The sequence below is a fragment of the Macaca thibetana genome, chromosome 10 (assembly GCF_024542745.1).
Source record: "Macaca thibetana thibetana isolate TM-01 chromosome 10, ASM2454274v1, whole genome shotgun sequence".
NCBI lineage: Eukaryota > Metazoa > Chordata > Mammalia > Primates > Cercopithecidae > Macaca > Macaca thibetana.
Window position 1 is genome coordinate 67,644,087 of NC_065587.1, and position 26,754 is coordinate 67,670,840.

General features: G+C 46.4%; 2 protein-coding genes across 3 annotated transcripts in view; one reads left to right on the forward strand and one right to left on the reverse strand.

Moving 5' to 3' along the window:
- Positions 1-7,701, reverse strand: part of KIF3B (kinesin family member 3B) — a 59,512-nt gene extending 51,811 nt beyond the window's left edge. Inside the window, exon 1 of one of the 2 annotated variants that reach the window (XM_050807053.1) lies at positions 7,582-7,701. The gene's annotated coding sequence lies outside the window, so the exon portion shown is untranslated. Of the gene's footprint in view, positions 1-6,448; positions 7,299-7,581 lie in introns of those variants that run through there. The other variant, XM_050807055.1, reaches the window with a different exon arrangement.
- DUSP15 (dual specificity phosphatase 15) overlaps positions 1-26,754 on the forward strand; it is a 746,139-nt gene that overhangs the window by 327,477 nt on the left and 391,908 nt on the right. The gene's annotated exons all lie outside the window — the stretch shown is intronic.

The following is a 26,754-nucleotide window of genomic DNA, read 5'->3' on the forward strand; positions in this document are numbered from 1 at the left end:
TTTGGGGGGGGGTCATCATTTAAAATGAGTTACGTAGGTATGGAAGAGAAAGGCCTTGACAAGACAGCTACGATGTGGTCACTGCCCACCTGAAAAACAGATGAACATGCGCATGGTAGAAAGAACAACAGACCTGGAGTCAGCAGATGTGGGGAAGTTACTGAACTTTTCTGAGCCTCTACTTTCCTCTTCTGGAAACCTGTGTTACAGGATTGCTATGAGGTCTAAATCTAAATGAAACAACATGTGTTAAGTGCTTACAACACTGCTTGGCTAATGTATCTTAGCTACGACTACTACTTTCATTGTCATTATCATTGGTAAGTCTTAGTTTGCTACTGATTACCTAGATGAGAGCATCTCAGACTTTAACGTGCACAGGAAACATCCGGGATCTTGGTAAAAGGCAGGCTCTGATTTATTAGATCTAGGCCCTGTTGTTGTTTCCTTCTTCTTTTGTTAAAACTACAGATGAGGTCTCACTATTTTGCCCAGATTGGTCTCGGCCTCCTGGCCTCCAGTGATCCTCCTGCCTTGGCTTCCCAAAGTGCTGGGATTACAAGCGTGAGCCACTGCACCCAGCCTAGGTTCTGCATTTCTGACAAGGTTCTGGGGACACAGTACGTCTGTCACAGAGAACACACTTTGAGCAGCAAGGATCTCCCTAACTCAGCACCTAGAAAATGTTTAATATTACTGACAAAAACAAGTGACCACACCACAACGTCTTCATCTGTAAACTGGGGATAATATGTAGTCCACATAATCTCAATTGACAATTAGTAAATGAGAATGCACAGGAAAGAGCATTCTAAACTGCAAAGTTATACAAATAGCAGTGGTGGCCAGGTACAGTGGCTCATGTCTGTAATCCCAGCACTTTGGGAGGTCGAGGCAGGAAGACTGCTTGAAGCCAGGAGTTTGAGACTAGCCTGCAACATAGCAAGACCCTGTCTCTCTTTTTTTTATTAGCTGGGTGTAGTGGCATGCACCTGTAGTCTCAGCTACTTGGATGGCTGAGGCGGGAGGCTCGCTTGAGCCCAGGAGTTGGAGGTTACAATGAGCTATGACTGTACCACTGCACTCCAACCTGGGCAACAGAATGAGACCAGGTTTTCTAAAAAAAATTAGCGGCTCATGCCTGTAACCCAGCACTTTGAGAGGCCAAGGTGAGTGGATCACTTGCGGCCAAGATGCCTGGACAATATAGTATGACCGTCTCTACAAATTTCTGTTTTTTGAGATGGAGTCTCACTCTGTCACCCAGGCTGGAGTGAAGTGGTACAATCTCAGTTCACTGCAACCTCTGCTTCCCGGCTTCAAGTGATTCTCCCGCCTCAGCCTCCAAAGTAGCTGGGACTACAGGCAAGCACCACCACACCTGACAATTTTTGTATTTTTAGTAGAGATGGGGTTTCGCCATGCTGGTCAGGCTGGTCTTGAACTCCTGATCTCAGGTGGTCCACATGCCTCAGCCTCCCAAAGTGCTGAGATTACAGGTGTGAGTCACCATGCCTAGCCATCTACAGAATTTTTTTTTTTTTTTTTAAGACAGAGTCTCGCTCTGTCGCCCAGGCTGGAGTGCAGTGGTATGATCTCAGTTCACTGCCACCATCACCTCCCGGGTTCAAGCAATTCTCCTGCGTCAGCCTCCTGAGTAGCTGGGATTACAGGTGTGCACAACCATGCCCAGCTAATTTTTGTATTTTTAGTAGAGAAGGGGTTTCACCATGTTGGTCAGGCTGGTCTCAAACTCTTGACCTCGTGATCTGCCCGCCTCAGCCTCCCAAACTGCTGAGATTACAGGTGTGAGCCACCACGCCCGGCCCAAAAACACTTTTTAAAAATTAGCCAGGCATGACAGTATATGCCTGCAGTCCCGGCCACTCAGGAGGCTAAGCTAGAAGGATCACTTGAACCCAGGAATTCAAGGCTGTTGGGGAGCCAGGATCACACTGCTGCATTCCAACCTGGGTGACAGAGGGAGTCCCTGTCTCCAAAATGAATAAATTTATTAAATTTAATTAAATAAACAAGTGGCAGTGATAAGACTATTAGTCTTACTATTCACAATGCTGAATATACAACCCTGTAATGCCCAGATTTACAAGTACAGTTACTGGAATGTGTAACAATGAAGCTCGAATTCTCTTGCTCAGAAGAGATTCAAGAATCCTCTAGGAATTCTGGTAGAATACAATAGGTTTTCCAGGGATTCTCAAGTCAAAAGCTCTAAAACTTTAGAACTGTCGGCCGGGCGCGGTGGCTCAAGCCTGTAATCTCAGCACTTTGGGAGGCCGAGACGGGTGGATCACGAGTTCAGGAGATCGAGACCATCCTGGTGAACACAGTGAAACCCCGTCTCTACTAAAACTACAAAAAAAACTAGCCGGGCGAGGTGGCGGGCGCCTGTAGTCCCAGCTACTCGGGAGGCTGAGGCAGGAGAATGGCGTGAACCCGGGAGGTGGAGCTTGCAGTGAGCTGAGATCCGGCCACTGCACTCCAGCCTGGGCGACAGAGCGAGACTCCGTCTCAAAAAAAAAAAAAAAAAAAAAAAAAACTTTAGAACTGTCACTTGGTGGCCAGGAAAGAACCTGGCAGGGAGAGTGTGGCCATTTGGGGCACCGAATGAACTTCACTAGTGATTCTGCTCCCTCTTTGAGAGCTGGCCAGGCTCCCTCAGCCAAGATCCCGAGTCAGCACTGCAATGCCAACAGCACAAGACAGAAAGACAGATGGGTACTGCCCTGGCAAAGCCCACACCTGCCGCTCCACAGGCTGGCAAAGAGCCAGACTGTAGAAAAGCAGCAGGACTTTTTTTGGTTCACAGTAGGAACTTCAAGCTGCAATCAGTTGTACCTGACTAGCTTCTCTCAGCATAATCTGGGGATTTCCTCCCCATAGACTATAAAGTATGATGTGTATACCTTGTGCCTCTCCTCTAAGGGGTTCAAAATAAACTATGAATAATTCTTCCTCATAGGGCCCCTTACCAAAAAGTCCTCTCATCATTTCAGAGGCAGATGGCATCTCTAACATCTACTTAATTGCTCAGGCCAAAAACCCAGGAGTCATCCTTATTCTCTCACCGTCACCCCACCATCCTGCTGGTTTTACCTCCGAAACACATCCCCAATCCGTCCTCTTACCATCTCCACTGCCACCAATCTAGAAGGCCACTATCTTCTCTCACCTAACCTCCTAACTAGCCTCCTGGCTGCCACTCCTATGCCCTCTAAAATTCACTGCCACAAAGAGGCCAGAGTGATTTTTTAAAAAAATAAAAATAAATCATGCCACTCCCCTTCTCCAGAACCTCCAAAGATTTCTACAGCTTTTAGAACAAAATCCCAACTCCTTACTCTAGCAGACAAGGCCCTGCATGATCTGAGTGCTCCCCACCACTCCCATCCCCTACATCCATCCACCTCCCCACTCTGCCTTCGACTCACCTGTCCCAGCCATTCTAAGCCTTCTTGCAGTTTCTGGAACTTACCAAGCTTGTTGCCACCTCACAGCCTTTACCCTTGCTCTTCCTTCTGACATATCTTCAAATGGCTGGCCCCTCCCTGGGAGCAAATCTCAGCAAAAATGTCACCACCCTAGCAAGGCCTTTTTTCTTTCCTTTTTTTTTTTTTTTTTTTTTTTTTTGAAACAGAGTCTCACTCTGTTGCCCAGGCTGGAGTGCAATGGCGCAATCTCAGCTCACTGCAGCCTCTGCTTCCCGGGTTCAAGCAATTCTTGTGCCTCAGCCTCCTGAATAGCTGGGACTACAGGCACGTGCCACCACACCCAGCTAAGTTTTGTATTTTTAATAGAGATGGGATTTCACCCCAGCACTTATTCCTTATCCAAATTCCCTTGTTCATTTATTGGTGTATATTTCTGTTTGCTGCCAGTAGAATATAAGCTGCATGAGAGCAAGGAACTCATGTACCTTTCTACCATTATATCTCCAGGCTAAAACAGAATTGACACATTCTAGGTGCTCAGGAAATGCTAAATAAATACAATCTGGGGAGGACAGTGGTAAATACACTGAATTTGAAGTCAGAAGACTGGATTTCAACGTGAAATGGGCCACTCAATAGCATCATGGCTTCTTGGCTTCTCTTCAGATTCCTCGACTATAAAACAGAGATCCTCATCTGCACCTTACCTTCCTTGAAGGGACACAGATAAGATTAAATGAGTAAAAGCATGAGTGAGCAAGTGTAAGCATTTGTGTAAGCCATTAGGCACCATACTGTTATTGTCAAGTATTGTTACTCTTTGTTACATAAGAGGAGGGACTTGCAAATTAGTGGATGAAAAGGCTTAGGAAGCAATCTAAGGTTTCTAATCCAGGCACCTAACAGAAGTCTAGGGACACAACAAAACAGATTAGAATCAGTGGCTTTACTCTGCAGCCAGGGCAAACATAAGATATGAATTCATTTAAAGACGTCAAATGCAGTAATTTGCAAATTAAGCTCTGAGTTCCTTGAAGGATATGGAGATGGGATTGATCTCCACATCCTCCATGTACCTAGCATAAGCGGATTTAGCAAATATTTACTGAATTGGGTGTTGAGCTACCAAACCATCAGCTTTCACCTTTCTTTTTCTTTTTCTTTTTTTTTTGAGACACAGTCTTGCTCTGTTGCCCAGGCTGGAGTGCAATGGCATGATCTCGGCTACACTGAAAGCTCCGCCTCCTGGGTTCACGCCATTCTCCTGCGTCAGCCTCCCGAGTAACTGGGACTACAGGGGCCCGCCACCATGCCCAGCTAATTTTTTGTATTTTTTTTTTTTTAGTAGAGATGGGGTTTCACCGTGTTAGCCAGATGGTCTCCATCTCCTGACCTCGTGATCCGCCCACCTCGGCCTCCCAAAGTGCTGGGATTACAGGCATGAGCCACCACGCCCAGCCAGCTTTCACCTTTCTTTGCAACCCATCGTGGCACAGGATTACAGGTTCCTGGGGCAACCATATAAAAATATCAACATTTATATAATGCCATGATGGCTACTGTTTCATGCTTGCAATGACATTATGGTTGACAGACCTGGTATTATCACATACTTTAATTTAATCATTCACCAGCCATAAATGGAAAATACAGTACAAGTACCACATTAAGCCCAAATAACAATAGCTAATGTTTATCAAATATGCTGGGCACTTTACATATATTAAGTTCAAATAAATCCTCAGAACAGACATGCATGATACGTACTATTACTATCCCCATTTCACAGATGAGGGAACTACACCACCAAGGGGTTCAAAATGAACTACGAATAATTCTTCCTCACAGGACCCCTTACCAAAAAGTCATCTCATCATTTCAGAGGTATTGACCATCATTTCAGAGGTAAAGTAGCACCTCTTTGCTCAGTAGCGCACAGCTTGGAAGTAGCAGAGTCAAGATTTTAGCCCAGGTAGTCTGATTGCAGGCTTTTAACCACAACTGCAAAACAGCACTGAAAGGGCCTTCAGTATAATCTAGCCTAGTCCCCTCATTTTAACAAGGAGAGAATGAGGGACAGAGAAGCCCTTTTTTAAAGATTCCAACTCTCAGGTTGGGCGCGGTGGCTCACGCCTGTAATCCCAGTACTTTAGGAGGCCAAGACAGGCAATCACCTGAGGTCAGGAGTTTGAGACCAGTCTGACCAGCGTGGAGAAACCCCGTCTCTACTAAAAATACAAAATTAGCCGGGCGTGGTGGCACATGCCTGTAATCCCAGCTACTTGGGAGGCTGAGGCAGGAGAATTGCTTGAACCAGGGAGGCAGAGGTTGCAGCGAGCCGAGATGGCGCCATTGCACTCCCGCCTGGGCAACAACAGCAAAACTCCATCTCAAAAAAAAAAAAAAAAAAGATTCCAACTCTTTTCTGAGATCCTCACTTTGGATGGTATCTCTTTAAATAAAGCTTTACCTGAGATCTTGTTTCCTTGCCTTTTAGCTTCCAGTCAGTTAAAAGTAACAAAAGAAAAAAGAATACCCCTGTGGCCTTATAATAGCAACTGTTGCAAAATCAGAGGCAACAGTGAATGGGGGATAAAATACAGGATTTACCTAGAAACACCTCCACTTCCATCACTCAATAGATACAAAATTCTTAGGCAATGGCTGGGTGTGGTGGCTCATGCATATAATCCCAGCACTTTGGGAGGCTGAGGCAAGCGTATCACTTGAGGCCAGGAGTTCGAGACCAGCCTGGCCAACATGGCAAAACCTTGTCTCTACTAAAACTACAAAAATTAGTGGGCAAGGTGGTGAACATCTGTAGTCCCAGCTACTCGGGAGGCCGAGGCAGAATAATCGTTTGAACCCAGGAGGAGGAGGTTGCAGTGAGCTGAGATCGTGCCACTGCACTCCAGCCTGGGCAACAGACTGAGACTCTATCTCAAAAAAAAAAAAAAAAAAAGAAAAGAAAAAAAGATTCTTAAGCAGGTCCTTACCTTCGCTTTTCTGAAGCTCAGTTTCCTTATTGGCAAAATGAGGATGGTATCACCAGGTACCTGGCAAAGTCTACGTAAGGATTAAATGAAACAATATGCCTGGTAAAGTGCTTCTTAATCATATGCTTGTAGTTATTACTGCTGTAAGCACTTCCCAAAGGACACAAAGATGCCTTTTTTCTTCTGGAAGGATCAACGAAGCCCAAGTAGAAAATGAGACCATGACCCCAGCTATCTACAAAGGATTGACCTCAAAGAGTTTGGACTACTTGTAGAAGTCCACTACCTCCCTTGCTCTGAGCAGAATGGAGAAGTAAAACTGGGGTTGGGAGTTGGCATTGCAGTAGGACTACCCATATGGGCTGGCACTCTACACACCTACACCTTACCTGTCCCAAAGTCATCTCCTCCTGGGAGTCTTGCCCTCCTCCCCTAGACGCCTCATAATAGCTGGTTGAGCACTTACTATGTGCCAAGCTACTTGACATACCCAGTCTCGTTGATTTCCACAGTAGTCTCTTATACCGTTTCACAGATAAGAAAAACTAGACTCAAAGAAATTAACTTGCCCAGGGCCACACAATTACTAAGTGGAAATGCCACGTCTCTAACTCACTCAGACTTCAAACTGCCCTCTTGGTCTCCCATGCTAGGGTGCCCTAAAAATTCTCCCTCTCCCCATTTGGGGCACTTTCACACACACGTCTCATCACCTTAACCACTCAGAGCAGCAAGTGTTAGCACCCCTTTGAATAAACAGGTCAATTAAGGCCAGCGAGGGGAAAAGACTTGCCCAAGGTCACACAGCAAACCCGGGACAGCGCAGTGGTTCGGACCCCAGGCTCTCGCTTCCCCGCCCTCGTCCCAAACTGGGGCCCTGACCACCGCTCCAGGGCCCCCAGGTGGGTTGCGACCCAGGGTGGCCGTGTCTGGGGGTCGGGCCGCGACCTCGCCCGGGGAAGGAGGGGCAAGGCCGTCCGGACGACCAGAGGATGCCCGAGAGGCAGGGCAGAGGATGCTCCGGCTCGCGGGACAGCAAAGCCAGGCGGAGGCGCGGGCGCGGGTCGCAGGGAAAATCCCAGGCGGCCACAGGATAAGCCCTGCTCGGCGGGCGCCCGGCCCCTCCGACTCACCTGCGGCCCGAGCCGAAAGCGGGCGGCGGCGGCGGCGACGGCGGCGGCGGCGGGGGCGGCGAACCCCTGGCTCAGCCATTCCCCGCTGCCCCGGATGGGGAGAGACAGTGGCCGCTCACTTCCTTAGCAACCTGGCTCAGCGACCCACTTCCTTAGCAACCAGTGTCAATTTCAATAACTTTATTGGCACACGAGCAACGGACAGGGAAAGCCAGCTGGCGGGGTCCGGGCGGGGCTCAGCTCGGTGCTGGAGCTTAGCGGGGCCCAACACACCTTCATCTCCTCACCCACCTAAGCGGGTAGAGTGGCGCACAACGTGGCCTAACTCCATCCTCTGGTATGTCGTGCCTCAGTTTCCCATCTGTAAAATGGAACATACGCTATTTCAGCTGCCATTCAACCTTTCCTAAAAGCTTTCACATCCATTATCTGACTGGTGTCTCAAAGTCCTACCGAGATAACTCCCACTTAGGGTGCCCCCAGTGACTCAATACAAACACCTACAGGCATCCTTGTTGTATCTTTCTTGTACTTCACCCAATCTAATCAGTCACAACCGCACCAGGCAAGGCCAGACCACGCTCATCTCTAGCCTGCCTGAAATATCTGGTCTCTCTCTCTGTTTCCATTCTTTCGTCCAGCTCTGCCCGGACAATTCATTTTCCATAAGGTGGCCAGAGTAATTATTTAAAACAAATCATGCGGCCAGGTGCAGTGACTCACGCCTGTAATCCCAGCACTTTGGGAGGCCGAGGCAGGTGAATCACCTTAGGTCAAGAGTTCGAGACCAGCCTGGTCAACATGGCGAAACCTCCTCTCTAATAAAAATTTAAAAAAAATTAGCCAGGTGTGGTGGCGTATGCCTGTAGTCCCAGCTACTCAGGAGGCTGAAGCAGGAGAATCGCTTGAACCCAGGAGGCGGAGGTTGCAGTGAGAGAGATGGCGCCACTGCACTCCAGCGTGGGTAACAAGAGCAGAACTCTGCCTCAAATATAAAACATTAAAATAAATAAATAAATAAATACAACAGATCATGCCACTTCCTGGTTAATACTCGATTTAATAGAGCCTCATTGCTCTTAGAATCAAATGTGAAGTCCTTATTACTTCCTGCAAAAATTGTTAAAACTCTATTCCAGCCACACTGGCCTAGAAGGGCAGGTTCCATCCCCCATGGAATTTACACCTGCTGTTCCCCACTAAATAGAAACTGCATAAGAGCAGTCTTTTATTTGTTCACTCTTGTATCCACCAAGCCTGGAACCAAGCTTAGTCAATAGTAGGTACTCAATAAATATGTGTTGCTCCTTGAATAAATGAATAGCTGAGATGCTCTTCTTCACCTGCCCACCCCTACTTTTTTGCCTGTTGTGGCAGATATTGCTACTTCCTCTCAAAAACATTATTTCTTCTTGCTACTGGACACAGAGCTAGACAGTATTTCCCAGCCTTCCTTACAGTTCAGACCAGGTTCTGGCCAATTAAATGTGATGTGTGCCATTCTCAGGCCTGGCCCATTAAAACTCCCACATAATTTGATTTACACTTTCTCTAAAGTGAAGAAGTTTATTTTTAAATAAAATAATAAAGGAAATACCAAAAGACACTGCACCCAGCCTCTTTTGGTATTTCCTGAGGCTAATAATTGCCTCATTTTTTCCCCACTTTCATTAGCTTTCTTTGCAGGTATTGTTAATTTTTTCCTATGTGGTTAATAAATTAGACAAATAACCAGCAGTGATTTTTTTCAGATGTGTAACATAACAAATAATTCAGCTGGGTGTGGTGTCTCATGCCTGTAATCCCAGCACTTTGGGAGGCAGAGGCAGGCAGATCACCCTGAGGTCAGGAGTTCAAGACCAATCTGGCCAACATGGAGAAACCACGTCTCTACTAAAAATAAAAAAATTAGCCAGGCGTGGTGGCAGGCGCCTGTAATCCCCACTACATGGGAGGCTGAGGCAGGAGAATTGTTTGAACCTAGGAGGTGGAGGCTGCAGTGACCCAAAATGACCCCATTACACTCCAGCTTGGGCAACAAGAGTGAAACTCCATCTCACAAAAACAAGAACTTAAAAGAAAAAAAAAAAAGTTCATGAGTTCTCTTTTGTTTTTTTCTCCTGAAGACTTCAGCTCTGGTCCGGACCAGTGCTCTCCAGACCTAATGCACAGCTGTCATACTGGACTTTCCTACATCCTACTCCTGGTTGGGATTCCCTGTGCCCTGGACCTTGTGTCTCAAACTTCTGGATTGTGGATTTACTATGTCATCTCTGTGCAGCACATCTTTCTGTAGATTCCTGAGAAAGGTTGCAAAGAAGCAAATATATTTAGTCCTTGTATGTCTAAATATGCCTTTATACTGTTTTCACACTTGATTAATAGTTTAGCAGGCTATAGAAATATAGGCTGAAGGCCAGGCACCGTGGCTCACTCCTGTAATCCCAGCACTTTGGGAGGTCGAGGCAGGCAGATCACCTGAGGTCAAGAGTTTGAGACCAGGCTGGCCAACATGGTGAAACCTCATCTCTACTAAAAATGCAAAAAAAAAAATAGCTGGGCATGGTGGTGCACGCCTGTAGTCCCAGTTCCTCGGGGAGGCTGAGGCAGGAGAATCGCTTGAACCCAGGAGGCAGAGGTTGCAGTAAGCCAAGATCGCACCACTGCACTCCAGCCTGGGTGACAGAGGGAGCCTCCATCTCAAAAAAAAAAAAAAAAAAAAAAAAAAAAAAAAAGAGAGAGAGAGAAAAGAAATCTAGGCAGAAAATTATTTTATCTCAGAATTTTTAAAGCATTGCATTATTGTTTCTAGTACCCAGATTTAAGACGTCTAATGCCATTCTTAATCCTGTTGTGTCTTGTTCTTTTGTGTACGTGTCTTGTTCTTTTTTTAATCTTTGAAAACCTTTAGGCTATCATCTTTATCCATAATGTTGTATTTGATGATGATTCCCCTCAGTAAGGCTTTTCCTCACTTGTGTTAGCTGGGCCTTTTCAATCTGGAGACTTGTATCCCTCTAATCTAGGAAATTTTCTTGTATTATTTATTTGATAATTTTCTCCCCTCCTATTTTTTTCCCCCCTGAAACAGTGTTTTGCTATGTTGCACAGGCTGGAATGCAGTGGTATGATCATGGCTCAGTGCAGCCTCAAGTGATCCTGCTACCTCAGCCTCCCGAGTAGCTGGGACTACAGGTGCATACCACCACGTCTGAGAAATTTTTCTTTTCTTTTCTTTTTTTTTTTTTTTTGAGACAGAGTCTCGCTCTGTTGCCCAGGCTGGAGTGCAGTGGCTGGATCTCAGCTCACTGCAAGCTCCGCCTCCCTGGTTCACGCCATTCTCCTGCCTCAGCCTCCAGAGTAGCTGGGACTACAGGCACCCGCCACCTCGCCTGGCTAGTTTTTTGTATTTTTTAGTAGAGACAGGGTTTCAGCGTGTTAGCCAGGATGGTCTCGATCTCCTGACCTCGTGATCCGCCCGTCTCGGCCTCCCAAAGTGCTGGGATTACAGGCTTGAGCCACCGCGCCTGGCAAATTTTTCTATTTTTTGTAGAAATGGGGTCTCACTGTGTTGCCCAGCTGGTCTCCAACTCCTGGGCTCAAGCAATCCCCCTGCCTCCACCTCCCAAAGTGTAGGGATCACAGGAATGAGCCACCAGACTTGGCTTTCCCCTCCATTTTTTTTCTCTTTCTGGAATTTCTCTTAGTCAGAAGTTATACTTTCCAAACTGAGTTTCTAATTTTCTCTGTTTTTCTCTTATTGTCCCTCTTTTTGGCTCTTTTGTTCTACTCTGTGGGAGATTTCCATCATATCTTTATTTTTAGTGTCTATCTCTTCTATGAAAGAATCTGGGTTCACCTTTTAGTCATCAAATCAATATTCCCTGCAGACATTTGGGTCATAACTTCCTTCCCCTAGTAAGTCAGTTACTACTTCCCCTTCTGTCTCTGTTTTCCAAAAACTTGCTGAAATTCCTGAGCCACTCATGTCTCCTTTTCATTCCTATTAATGTTCTGGGTTAATACATTTTTTTTTATTCCTTATTGCCATATAGGTGGGTTTCAAGGGAGAAAAAATAAATACATGTCATCAATCCACTATGTTTAACTGGATGTCTTTACTGCTATTTAACGACAATGTATTGTGTTCTTCAAAATAGCTAGAAAACCTGAAATGTACCCAACACGTAGAAATGATAAATACTTGGGTGATAGATAACCTAAATACCCTGACTTTATCATTACACATTCTATGCATGTAACAAAATTGCACATTTTTTTTAAATAGGTAGGTTTTTTAAAAATAGGTAGGTAGGCCGGGCGCGGTGGCTCATGCCTGTAATCCCAGCACTTTGGGAGGCCGAGGCGGGCGGATCACAAGGTCAGGAGATCGAGACCACGGTGAAACCCCGTCTCTACTAAAAATACAAAAAATTAGCTGGGCGCGGTTGTGGGCGCCTGTAGTCCCAGCTACTCGGGAGGCTGAGGCAGGAGAATGGCGTGAACCCGGGAGGCGGAGCTTGCAGTGAGCCGAGATCGCGCCACTGCACTCCAGCCTGGGCCACAGAGCGAGACTCCGTCTCAAAAATAAATAAATAAATAAATAAAATAAAATAGGTAGGTAAAAGGTATGAACAGATAGTTCAGAGAAAAGGAATAGAAAATATTGCTTTTAAACATAGGAAAAGGAAAGATACGTATGCTTACTCATATTAAAGAAATGAAAATTAAAACAACTCTTTTTTTAAAGTTGGAGTGTCATGGCACAATCTCAGCTCACTGCAATCTCTACCTCCGGGTTCAGGTGATTCTCATGCCTCAGCCTCCTGAGTAGCTGGGATTACAGACATGTACCACCATACCTGCCTTATTTTTGTATTTTTTAGTAGAGGCAGGGTTTTGCCATGTTGGCCAGGCTGGTCTTGAATTCCTGGCCTCAAGTGATCCGCCTGCCTCAGCCTCCGAAAGTGCTGGGATTACAGGCATGACCCACTCACTGCACCTGGCAGAAAAAAAGAACTTTGGTAAAGCATTGTTGATGATTCTGTCCTTGGCAAGCTGAATAAAGCTGTGTATTAGAATGGGATTAGTAGTTGTAGCTGTACAGTGTAGGGTGACTAACTTGTTCTAGTTTGTACAGGTCTGTCCCTGTTTTAGCACCAAAAGTTCCATGTCCCAAGAAACTCCTTAGTCCAGGCAAACTAAGATGACTGGTCACCCTAGTATGATGGGGTAACTTCTATGTTACCAGTATGTTTCTACTCCTAGCATTTCCTTTCCATACTGTGTCCTCTTCTCCATCTAACCTGGACTGTGAAGTGTTTACTGCTCAGAGGAAGTTATTTCAATTGAAAAATAGAGAAAGGACTTTCTGAGCTCCAGAATCTTGGGGAGGAGACTCAGGGAATGAAAGAAGTTTTGAAAAGTCAGAGCAGGGCTTCCAAACCTCTCAATTCTGGAAATTTGCTCAGTTCAATGAAGGGGAGAGATGATGAGGGTGCAACAAGAGGGAGGAGGCCAGTGGGGCTGGAAAAAAGGGTCCTGATCTGGAGAGATCACATGGACCAGAGCAGAGACCTGCCTTCCTACCTCCCCCAGAGCAAACTCCAACCTACAAATGATCTGGTGTAATTCCAGCGAGCACCATTGTGTCAGCAGTAGAAACCAATTCTGATGGTAGCAGAAAAGGAATTTATTAGCAGGGTAACAGGAAGGCCACAAAATCACCAAGAAGTTTCTAGAAGTGGCCAGGAATAAGGAAGGCAAGGCCACACGGGACCACGTACTACTAGACCTGTCTGGTGAGAACACTGGTTGCCCTGCTTTCACCATGGTCACCTGGCCATGGGCACTGTCTCAAGACCATTCTCACCCTCCCTCTCCATAAGGATTCCCCAGTCTTGACTTCTGTAACCCAAGCCCTAATTGGTCAATCCTTGATCACATGCCCATCTCTTACCTGCAGTAGAAGCTGTAAAGACAAACATCTGACCTTTTGGCTTCTATGGTAGGAGGAAGACTGCCTTTGATTCACAAAGTAAAGAGTCCCCAGACATAAGGAGGGGGTTCTGTTGTTAAGCGGGCGGGAAGAATCCCTTTATAACCAGACATCCCCTTTGGCAAGAAGCTCCATTAGCCCTCCTCCTCAACATCACTTAGTGAGGACCCTCTTCCAGTGGCAGGCATGTCACCCAGGGACCACCCAGCTGGAATTAAGCCCACTGTGTTATGAAACTTTGCTCAGTCCCCATCTGAGTTATCCTGTGAGGATGCCATTTTAGTGGCTAAGAGAACCCAAATTCTGTATGAAAGAGAAAGGCACCATATACCTGGCGATTGGGTGGCAGCAGAGGAGTGTGGGAAAGGACATGCTTGCATCTATCATGGGTAAGGCTGAATGGAGTCCAAACCAGGAGAAAGGTAAAACATAGCCCAGAAACCCAAGGAATTTTTTTTTTTTTTTTTTTTTTTTGACAGGGTCTTGCTCTGTCACCCAGGCTGGAGTGCAGTGATGCGATCGTGGCTCACTGCAAGCTCCGCCTCCCAGGTTCATGCCATTCTCCTGCCTCAGCCTCCCGAGTAGCTGGGACAACAGGCGCCCGCCACCACGCCCGGCTAATTTTTCGTGTATTTTTTAGTGGAGACGGGGTTTCACCATGTTAGCCAGGATGGTCTCAATCTCCTGACCTCGTGATCTGCCCACCTCAGCCTCCCAAAGTGCTGGGATTACAGGCGTGAGCCACCGCGCCCGGCCTCATGGATGGTTTTATTATGATCTCATCCAGGAGAAATAACTTCCAATGGACTCCCTACAAAGCTGACAAGTGGCAGATGGCCTGGCTTCCCATGCAAGGGTAAAATCATGATGTTTTCTTTCTTCTCTCACATTCGAGAGCAGCACTGACCAACAGATCTTTCCACCGTGGTGGACATGTTCTATATCTGTGCTGTCCAATAAGGCAGCCAACAGTCACATGTGGCTACTGAGCACTTGAAATAAGTCTAGTGCTACTGAAAAACTGAATTGTATTTATTTAATTTTAATTAATTTATGCCTAAGCGGTCACACACAGCTAGTGGTTACCATACTAGACAATGCATCTCTGCACTATGAAAATGACAAGCATGGACTGTGGGGTCCAGACGGTTTAAAGTTTGAATCCCAGCTCCATTCCTTATGTGTTAGCTGAGTGACCCAGGGCACATGACTTGACGCCTCTGGGACTCACATTTCTCATGTGCAAAGTGGAGCTAGAAATGCAACTGCTTAGGTTTGTTGTGAGGATTAACTAAAATATGGTCTGGGGCTGGGCACAGTGACTCACGCCTGTAATCCCAGCACTTAGGGAGGCCAAGGTGGGTGGACTGCTTAAGCTTAGCAGTTTAAGATCAGCCTGGGCAACATGGCAAAACCCCGTGTCTACAAAAAATACAAAAATTAGCTGGCCATGGTGGCGCACACTTGTAGTCCCAGCTATTCAGGAGGTTGATATGGGAGGATTGCTTGAGCCCAAGAAGTTGAGGCTGCAGTGAGCTGAGATCATAGCACTGCACTCCAGCCTGGGCAACAGAGCAAGATTCTGTCCCAAAAAAAAAAAAAAAAAAAAAGAAAGAAAAGAAAAAAAGATACACTGTGGGACAATGCCTGGCACTTAGTAGGTTCTCCATGAATGGTGGCTGTCTTTCCTTTCTTTATCAGTAGGGTCATGGTGTCCTCCAGCAAAGCAATCATTGTAAACGTGAGAAGTCGTGCTGGTGAGAGAGTTCAGTCTTCCTGGAAATTTAATACCATTTGGGGAGGAGGGCTGAAGAGGGGTTGTATAAAAAGACTGCAAAAGGAATTATTTATTAGAATGCAAGGAGGTGGCATCCCAGCGCCCCTTTCAGGAAGAAACAAGATGCGGGGCTTGGACTAAAGCCAACACCTGAGCTGTGCTTGCTGCATCTCACTTGGCGGAGTGCCCAGGTTCAAAATGGATGGAACTCTGGGACCTGAGGGAGGCTCTAAGAGCTGAGGATCAAACTAATGGCTTCTAAATTCACATCTTTGATGTTTTCTGAAGAAAGCCAGACAGGAGTTGGCTGCTAATTGCTTCCTCCTCAGGCACTTAACTGGCTGTGTGACCTTGGGCAAGTGAGTTCACCCTTAGGACCTCGTTTCCCTGCCTGCTTCCCTCAGGGTTGCTGTGAGGGTTCACCCAGGGAATGGGTGTGAAATGCTTTCCCAGCTGTAAGGCCCATACATAGTAACACTGAGATAAAGAAAACAGTACTTTTTTTTTTTTTTTTTGAGACAGTCTTGCTCTGTAGCCAAGGCTGGAGTGTAATGGTGCGGTGTCGGCTCACTGCAACCTCTGTCTCCCGAGTTCAAGCCATTCTCCTGCCCCAGCCTCCCGAGTAGCTGAGATTACAGGCATGTGCCACCATGGACAGCTAATTTTTTAAATATATTTTTAGTAGAGATGGGGTTTCACCATCGTGGTCAGCCTGGTCTCGAACTTCTTGACCTCAAATGATCCACCTGCCTTGGCCTCCCAAAATGCTGGGATTACAGGCGTGAGCCACCGTGCCTGGCCAAGAAAACAGTGATATTAAAGTCTTAGAGCCAGGAGGAGGTCATAAAATCCCTTGACAGACCAAGACTACCCCAGTAGGTCCCAGGACCGGGTTTTATGTTACTTATTTGTATCATCTGTGCTTAGCACAGTGGCTGGTGCACTGCCCGCAGCACACTTATTTAAAAACATACGTTTGACCAAGCGACGTAATTCATACTTGTAATCCTAGCATCCTGGGGGCCCAAGGTGGGAGGATCCCTTGAGACCAGGAGTTTGAGACCAGCCTGGGCAATGTAGAGAGACTTCATCCCTAAAAATTAAAATTAAAAAATTAGCGGTTGGGCACAGTGGCGTGGGCCACCTTACTCCTATAATCCCAGCACTTTGGGAGGCCGAGGCAGGCAGATTATGAGGTCAGCAGATCAAGACCATCCTGGCTAACATGGTGAAACCCGGTCTCTACTAAAAACACAAAAAATTAGCTGGGTATGGTGGTGAGTGCCTATAATCTCAGCTACTCAGGAGACTGAGGCAGGAGAATCGCTTGAACCCGGAAGGCAGAGGTTGCAGTGAGCCGAGATCTCGCCATTGCACTCCAGCCTGGGCGACAGAGCAAGACTCTGTCTCAAAAAAAAAAAAAAAAAAAATAGCTGGTGGTGCATGCCTATAGTCCCAGCTATTTGGGAGGCTGAGGCAAGAGGATCCTTTGAGCCCAGGAGTTTGAGGTTGCAGTGAGCCAAGATCATGCCCCTGCAGTTTAGCCTGGGTGATGGAGTGAGACTTTGTCTCAAAAACAAACAAAAAATATATATATTATCATCATTTACTTCTCAAATTAGCAGATTTTTTTTTTTTGTTTTTTTTTTTTTTTTTTTTTGAGACGGAGTCTCGCTCTGTCGCCCAGGCTGGAGTGCAGTGGCGCAATCTCGGCTCACTGCAAGCTCCGCCTCCCGGGTTCACGCCATTCTCCTGCCTCAGCCTCCCGAGTAGCTGGGACCACAGGCGTCCGCCACTGCGCCCGGCTAATTTTTTCTATTTTTAGTAGAGACGGGGTTTCACCATGGTCTCGATCTGCTGACCTTGTGATCCGCCCGCCTCGGCCTTCCAAAGTGCTGGGATTACAGGCGTGAGCCACCGCGCCCGGCCAGCAGATGTTTTTTTAAGCATCATACTTGGCTGAGCTCAGTTGTTCACACCTAAAATCCCGGCATGTTGGAAGGCCAAGACAGGAGGATTGCTTGAGCCCAGGAGTTTGAGAGCAGCCTGGATGACATAGTGAGTCCCCAATCTCTACAACAAATTTAAAAATTAGCCAGGTGTGGTGGTGGCACATGCCTGTAGTCCCAGCTACTGAGGAGGCTAAGGCAGGATGATTGCTGGAGCCCAGGAGGTCGAGGCTGCAGTGAGCCATGATGGTGCCACGGTACTCCAGCCTGGGTGACACAGTGAGACTTTGGTTTAAAAAAAAAGAGAGAGAGAAAAAAAGCATCATACACAATGTTGGCAAGGAGCACTGACATCCCATTGCTGATGGTATTGAGAAATTGCCACAAATGGTAAGAAAATAAATCACGGCCGGGTGCAGTGGCTCATGCCTGTAATCCCGGCACTTTGGGAGGCCGAGGCAGGCAGATTACGAGGTCAGGAGATCAAGACCATCCTGGCTAACACGGTGAAACCTCGTCTCTACTAAAAATACAAAAAAATTAGCCAGGCGTGGTGGTGGGCACCTGTTGTCCTAGCTACTCGGGAGGCTGAGGCAGGAGAATGATGTGAACCCAGGAGGCAGAGCTTGCAGTGAGCCAAGATTGTGCCTCTGCACTCCAGCCAGGGAGACAGAGCAAGACTCTGTCTCAAAAAAAAAAAAAAAAAAAAAAAAATCGTGATGACTAAAAAACCTTTGAGTCAGCCCATTCCATTTCTAGGAATCAATTTTGAGAAAATAATGAGACATACTCCCAAAGATTTAGGTACAAGCTTGTTCACCTCAGCTTCATTTGCAACAGGGAAATATTATGTCCGATATTAGAGGAATGGAGAGAATAAACTAAGAGATGTCAGTAAGGAGAAATATTATGCTGTTATTGAAAATAATGTTTTTCAGCTGGGCACAATGTCTCACGCCTGTAATCCCAGCACTTCGGGAGGCCGAGGCGGGTGGATCAAAAGGTCAAGAGATCAAGAGCATGCTGGCCAACAAGGTAAAACCCCATCTCTACTGAAAATATAAAAATTAGCTGGGCATGGTGGCACACACCTGTAGTCCCAGCTACTTGGGAGGCTGAGGCAGGAGAATCACTTGAACCCAGGAGGCAGAGGTTGCAGTGAGCCGAGACCGCACCACTGCACTCCAGCCTGGTGACACAGTGAGACTCTGTCTCAAGAAAAAGAAAGAAAAGAAAGGAAGGAAGGAAGGAAGGAAGGAAGGAAGGAAGGAAGGAAGGAAGGAAGGAAGGAAGGAAGGAAGGAGGAAAGAAGGAAGGAAGGATGGAGGGAGAAAGAAAGAAAGAAAACAGTGATATTTTTCAACAGCATCCAATGATATGGGGAAATGCTCATGAAAATATAAGAAAGTAAAAGGATATCTATACTCATTAGGAAAAAAATTTAACTGCTCTCTGGTGGTCTTCAAGAAAGTTTCTTACACAATCAACAGAATTTAAAAGGCAACACACAGAATGGGAGAAAACAGTTGCAATTCATATATTAAGGGGTTAATATCCAGGTTCTATAAAGAACTCTGGCCTGGTGCGGTGGCTCATGCCTGTAATCCCAGTTCTTTGGGAAGCGGGTAGATTACCTGAGGTTAGGAGTTTGAGACCAGCCTGGTCAACATGGTGAAACTATCTCTACTAATAATACAAAAACTAGCCGGGCCTGGTGGCACATGCCTGTAATCCCAGCTAATCGGGAGGCTGAGGGAGGAGAATCGCTTGAACCCAGGAGGCAGAGGTTGGAGTGAGCCAAGATCATGCCCGGTAACAAGAGCGAAACTCTGTTTCCAAAAAACAAAAACAACTCCTACAACTCAACAACAAACATATAAACAACCCAATTAAAAAAACGGACAAAAGCTGGGTGCAGTGGCTCACACCTGTAATCCCAATACTTTTAGAAGTCAAGGCAGGAGATGGCATGAGACCAGGAATTCAAGGCAGCCTGAGCAACATGTTAAGACTCTGTCTCTACAAAAAAAAAAAAAAAACAAGGAAAAAAAATTAGCCTGGCATGGGTGTGAGCTTGTAGTCCCAGCTACTCAAAAGGCTGAGGCAGAACGATCATTTGATCCTGGGAGGTCAAGGTTGCAGTGAGCCATGATTGCACCACTGTGCTCCAGCCTGGGTGACAGAGTAAGTCTGTCTCAAAAATCAAAGAATAAAAAATGGGTGAAGGACTTGAATAGACATTTCTCCAAAGAAACTATGGAAATGGCAAAAAAAAAAAAAAAAATAGCCAGGCTTGGTGGCTCACGCCTGTAATCCCAGCACTTTGGGAGGCCAAGGTGGGGGGATCACCTGAGGTCAGTAGTTCGAGACCAGCCTGACCAACATGGTGAAACCCTACCTCTACTAAATATACAAAATTAGCTGGTCTTCGTGGCAGGCACCTGCAATCCCAGCTACTTGGGGGGCCGAGGCAGGAGAATCACTTGAACCCAGGAGGTGGAGGTTGCTGTCAGCAGAGATCGTGCCACTGTACTCCAGCCTGGGCAACAAGAGTGAAACTCCGTCTCAAAAAAAAGAAATGGCAAAAAAACACATGAAAAGATATCCAAAATTATTAATTATGGAAATGCAAATCAAACCACAATGAGCTAACACCACAAACCCATTAGATGATTATTATAAAAAATAAAAATAAAAAAACAGGAAATATGTGTTGACAAGGATGGAGAAATTGGAAACCTTACGCGTTGTTGGTGGAAATGTAAAATGGTAGAGGTGTTGAAGTGTTAGTTCCTCAAAAAACTAAAAATAGATTTTCATAAGATCCATCAATTCCACTTTAAATACCCAACAGAATTGAAAGCAGGGTCTCAAAGAGATTTTTGTATACCCATGTTCATAGCAGCATTATTCCCAAGAGCCAAAATGTAGAATCGGCTGGATGCAGTGGCTCACGCCTGTAATCCCAGCACTTTGGGAGGCCGAGGTGGGCGGATCATGAGGTCAGGAGATCGAGACCATTCTGACTAACATGGTGAAACCCCACCTCTACTAAAAATACAAAAAATTACCCGGGCGTGGTGGCGGGCGCCTGTAGTCCCAGCTACTGGGGAGGCTGAGGCAGGAGAATAGTGTGAACCCAGGAGGAGGAGCTTGCAGTGAGCCCAGATCGCCCCACTGCACTCCAGCCTGGGCGACAGGGTGAGACTCCGTCTCAAAAAAAAAAAAAAAAAAAAAAATGTAGAAGCAACCCACTGTCCCTCAACAGATGAATGGATAACAAAATGTAGCATAAACATAAAATAGAGTATTATTCAACTTTAAAAAGGAATGAGATTCTGACACATGCTACAACATGGATGAATCTTGAGCGTATTATGTTAAATAAACCAGTCACAGGCTGGGCGCGGTGGGTCATGCCTGTAATCCCAGCAGTTTGGGAGGCCCAGGGAGGCAGATCACTTGAGGTCAGGAGTTTAAGACCAGCCTGGCCAATAGGATGAAATGCTGTCTCTACTAAAAATACAAAAATTAGCCGGGCGTGGTGGTGTGCACCTGTAACCCCAGCTACTCGCGAGGCTGAGGCAGAAGAATCGCCTAAACCTGGGAGGCAAAGTTTGCAGTGAGCCGAGATCGCGCCACTGTACTCCAGCCCAGGTGACAGTGCGAGACTCCGTCTCAAAAAAATAAATAAATAAAAATAAAAATACAAAAATTAGCCAAGCATGGTGGTATATGCCTGTAATCCCAGCTACTTGGGAGGCTGAGGCATGAGAATCACTTGAACCCAGGAGGCGGAGGTTGCAGTGAGCCGAGATGGTACCACTGCACTCCAGCCTGGGCGACAGAGTGAGACCCTGTCTCAAAAAACAAAAACAAACAAACAAAAAAACCAAAGTCCTGAAACCTTGGAATGTACCTCAACCAGTCTTATAAAAAATTACCTTTGGGCTGGGCACAATGGCTCACACCTGTACTCCCAGCACTTTGGGAGGCGGAGGCCAGCAGATCACCAGGTCAGGAGATCAAGACCATCCTGGCCAGCACAGTAAAACCCCGTCTCTACTAAAAATACAAAAAATTAGCCAGGCATGGTGGCATGCACCTGTAGTCCCAGCTACTGGAGAGGCTGAGGCTGGAGAATCACTTGAACCCGGGAGGCAGAGTTTGCAGTGAGCCGAGATGGCGCTACTGCACTCCAGCCTGGGCAACAGAGCGAGACTCTCTCTCAAAAAGAAAAAAAATTGCCTTTGTCGGGTGGGGTAGCTCACGCCTCTAATTTCAGCACTTTGGGGGGCCAAGGCAGGTGGATCACCTAAGATCAGGAGTTTGAGACCAGCCTGACCAAATGGTGAAACCTTGTCTCTACTAAAAATACAAAAATTAGCCAGGCATGGTGGTGCACACTTGTAATCCCAGCTACTCGGGAGGCTGAGACAGGAGAATTGCTGAGATCACGCCACTGCACTTCAGTCTGAGCAACAGCGAGACTCTGTCTTAAAAAAAAAAAAAAATGCCTTTATAGGTAGAGCAGAGGTTACTGGATGAAAGTCCCAGAGAGACCCTCAAAACAGTTTATTTATTTTACTGATTGATTGATTGATTGGTTGATTGATTTTGAGACAGGGTCTTGCTCTGTCACCCATGCTGGAGTGCAGTGGCACAATCACAGGTTACTATAGCCTTGACATCCAGATTCAAGCTATCCTCCCACCTCAACCTCCCAAGTAGCTGGGACTATAGGCACACACCACCACACCCAGCTAATTTTGGTATTTTTGTAGAGACAGGGTCTCCCTATGTTGCCCAGGCTGGTCTTGAACTCCTGGGCTCAAGCAACTCACCTGCCTTGGGCTCCCAAAAAGTGTTGGGATTATAGGAGTGAGCCACTGTGACCAGTCAAAAATAGTTTATTTATTGTAGTTATTAATATTTAGCTTTATTTATTTATTTATTTGAGACAGGATATCATTCTGTCACCCGGGCTGGAGTGCAGTGGCACAATCTTAGCTCACTGCAACCTCTGCCTCCAAAGTTCAAGTGATTCTCCTGCCTCAGCCTCACAAGTAACTGGGATTACAGGTGTGCGACACAACTCCCAGCTAATTTTTGTATTTTTAGTAGAGATGGGGTTTTGCTCTGTTGGCCAGGCCACATCTATAATTTTAGCACTTTGGGAGGTTGAGGTGGGAGGATTGCTTGAGCCCAGGAGTCTGAGACCAGCCTGTCTCTAGAAAAAAAAAAAAAAAAAAAAAAAAATTCAGTCAAGTATGGTGGCATGTACCAGTAGTTCTAGCTACTTGGGAGACTGAGGTGGGAGGATCACTTGAGCCCAGGAGTTTGAGGCTGCAGTGAGAGATAGAGCAAGACTTTGTCCCTGAAAAAGGAAAAAAGAGGTAGGTAAGTGCTATTATTGTTCCCATCTTACAGATGAGAATTGAGGCTACAAGTATGCAATGAGTAAGTCGCAGAGTGAGATTCAAAGCCTGTTTTAACCCAGCTTTGAAGCCTGAGACTTTGGCTGCCTTGGGTTCACAAGCCTGTGAACCACAGACAGCATAAGTCTGCAGTTGTATTTCCTTTGGGCTGTTTGGTGTTTTATAAAATAGAGAATTAGGCCGTGCGCAGTGGCTCACGCCTGTAATCCCAGCACTTTGGGAGGCCGAGGTGGGCGGATCACGAGGTTGGGAGTTCGAGACCAGCCTGGCCAATATGGTGAAACCCCATCGCTACTAAAAATACAAAAATTAGCTGGGTGTAGCAGCGGGCACCTGTAGTCCCAGCTACTCGGGAGGCTGAGGCAGAAGAATCACTTGAACCTGAGAGGCGGAGGTTGCAGTGAGCCGAGATTGTGTCACTGCACTCCAACCTGGGCAAAAGAGTGAGACTCTGTCTCAAAAATAAAATACAATACAATAAAATAGAGAATTAATTGCCAGTTTAAAACCCAGGAAATTGGGAAATTGCCTGGCACACGGGCTCATGCCTGTAACCCCAGCACTTTGGGAAGCCAAGGCAAGTGGATCACTTGAGCTCAAGAGTTTGAGACCAACCTGGTGAAACCTTGTCTCTACAGAAATTAGCCGGGCGTAGTGGCGTGCACCTGTAGTCCCAGATACTCAGGAGGCTGAGGTGGGAGGATTGCTTGAGCTTGAGCCTGGGAGACAGAGGTCGCAGTGAGCTGAGATCGTGCCACTGCACTCCAGCCTGGGTGACACAGTGAGACCCTGTCTCAAAAAAAAAAAAAAAAGGAAATTTCCTATAAAATTGGGATTTTTCAACTTCTCTTGAAACATCTAAAGATCCGACTACACTGGACCTGAGTCCCACATGGCAACAATTGGCTGGGAGGAGTAGCAGTTGCTACTATTAAAGGAGGTGTGTGCGTTGCACTTTGACTTAGGCCCCCCAACACCCACTCCACCACATTGACCTGCCTCATTCTTCTAGTTGTTGGAAGCATTTGGGGATTTGTGTATGTATGTGTGTGTGTGTCTGTGTGTGTGTTTTAGACAGAATCTCGTTCTATTGCCTAGACTGGAATGCAGTGGCGCAATCTCAGTGCACTGGAACCTCCACCTTCCAGGTTCAAGTGATTCTCTTGCCTCAGCCTCCTGAGTAATTGGGATTACAGGTGCACACAACCATGCCTGGCTAGTTTTTGCATTTTTAGTAGAGATGAGGTTTCATCACGTTGGCCAGGCTGGTCTCGAACTCCCGACCTCAGGCAATCCGCCTGCCTCAGCCTCCCAAAGTGCTGGGATTACAGCTACCACACCGGCCCTTGGAAGCATTTGAATTTGTGACTCCTGGGTCCATACTTTCTAATTGTTGGAACTGCCTTGTAATGTACTGAGCTCCCCATGACTGGAAATGTGCAAACTGAGGCTAGATGGCTACTGTAGGGATGTCAGAGCGGGATTTCAAGAGCCAGTTGGGTAATTAGATCAGATAACATACATTATGCTTTCCAGCCCTGCAATGTCAAATATTTACTTAAGACTTTGCAGCATATATTTTTAAGAACTAACTTCCCCTCTGGTTTCAACTTACTGTTTCAGTCTTTCCTTTCCCTTTCCCTTGGTTTCTTGATCTATTTATATATTTTTAATCATATGATTATACTGTATGAATTCCTGTAAGCTTCCTCAAATCTTTTCTGGGAATAAGGGGAACAAATGAATCTATATGTAAATATTTACCTAAAGGGTTTGGTTCCAGGTACTGAAAAGAAACAAAAAAGGAATTATAAGTTACAACTGCCAAGTTATCTCAGGTCTCTCTGAGATTATCAGACTCAAAGCAATAAAGGCAACAAGACAGAAAGAGCTAAGAGTCTGGGATGTGAGCATGTGCCTGGGTACTCCCGACCCACCATCTTAGGAAAGGCAGCCTTAACGTTTATTGTTCACTCTGTGTTTAAAATACATTTTTTTTGTTTTGTTTTTTGAGACAGGGTCTTACTCTGTCACCCAGGCTGAAGTGCAGTGGCACAATCTTGGCTCACTGCAACCTTCACCTCCCAGATTCAAGTGATTCTCGTGCCTCAGCTTCCCAAGTAGCTGGGATTACAGGCATGCACCACCACTCCTGGCTAATTTTTGTGATTGTAGTAGAAACAAAGTTTCACCATGTTGGCCAGGCTGGTCTTGAACTCCTGATCTCAGGTGATCCGCCCGCCTCGGCCTCCCAAAGTGCTGGGATTACAGGCGTGAGCCACCATGCCTGGCCTAAAATAGATTTTTAAATTCCATGGCCAGGCATGGTGGTTCACGTCTGTAATCCCAGCACTTTAGGAGGCTGAGGCAGGAGGATCACTTGAGGCCAGGAGTTTAAGATCAGCCTGGGCCACACGGTGAGATCCTGTCTCTACAAAAATAAAATAATACAATAAATTATATAACTAAATGTGGCAGTTTTTAAAGAAGTGGCTGCAAATTCCTTGACACTCCTCCCACTGGAGGGGGAATCTATGTCCCCTTTCCTTGAATCTGGGTGGCTCGTGGCTGATGTCACCAACAGAGTATGGCAGAAGTGATGCTATATGACTTCTGAGGTTGGGTCATAAATAAACATGCAGCTCTGCCTGGTTCTCTTGGAATATTCTCTCTCCAAATGCTTCTTCCTGGAATATTTCCTCTTGGGACACAGCTTCCATGCTGCGAGGAGGCCTAGGCCACAGTGAGAGGCCATTTGTAGGTGTTCTAGTCAATGGCTGTAGCTGAGCCCAGCATGCTAGTCATCCAAACCCAGGCACCAGAAATGTGAGTCATCACCAGCTGTTCTCATCTCCCAGCTCAGGCTCCAAACGTCAGGGAGCAGAGACAAAGCAATTATGTTGTGCCTTGTGCAAATTCCTGACCCACAGAATCTGTGAATGGAGTAAAAGGATTATTGTTTCATGCCACTAAGTTTGGGGTGGTTTGTTATCCAGCAACAGAAAATTAGACCGGTAACCCAGGAACACATTGTTATTGCAAATGATTCAAACCATCAAGAAAAATACGTAGTATAAAAATGATAGGTCCAGTGGGTCATGGTGGCTCACGCCTGTAATCCTAGCACTTTGGGAAGCTGAGGAGGGCAGATCACCTGAGGTCCGGGGTTTGAGACTAGCCTGGCCAATGTGGTGAAACTATGTCTCTACCAAAAATACAAAAATTACCTGGGCGTGGTGGTGGGTGCCTCTAATCCCAGCTACTGAGGAGGCTGAGGCAGGAGAATCACTTAAACCTGGGAGGCAGAGGTTGCAGTGAGCTGAGATCATGCCACTGTACTCCAGCCTGGGCGACAGAGTGAGACTCCGTCTCACAAAAAAAAAAAAAAAGATGCCTGTCCTGGCCAGGCACAGTGGCTCATGCCTGTAATCCCAGCACTTCAAGAGGCCGAGGCAGACGGATCCCTTGAGCTCAGGAGTTTGTGACCAGCCTAGGAAACATGGCAAAACCCCATCTTTACAAAAAATACCAAACTTAGCTGGGTGTAGTGGTGCCTATATTCTCAGTTACTTGGGAGGCTGAGGTGGGAGGCTCACTTGAGCCTGGGAGACAGCAGTTGTGGTGAGCTGAGATTGCACCACTGCACTCCAGGCTAGGTGACAGGGCGAGACCTTGTCTCAAAAAAAAAAAAAAGGTTCTCTTTTCTTTTCTTTTCTTTTCTTTCCTCTTTCTTTTCTTTTCTTGAGACAGAGTCTCGCTCTGTCGCCCAGGCTGGAATGTAGTGGCAGGATCTTGGTTCACTACAACCTCCGCCTCCCAGGTTCATGCCATTCTCCTGCCTCAGCCTCCCAAGTAGCTGGGACTTCAGGCACCCTTCACCACGCCCGGCTAATTTTTTGTATTTTTAGTAGAGATGGGGTTTCACCGTGTTAGCCAGGATGGTCTCGATCTCCTGACCTCATGATCTGCCGGCCTCAGCCTCCCAAAGTGCTGGGATTACAGGTGTGAGCC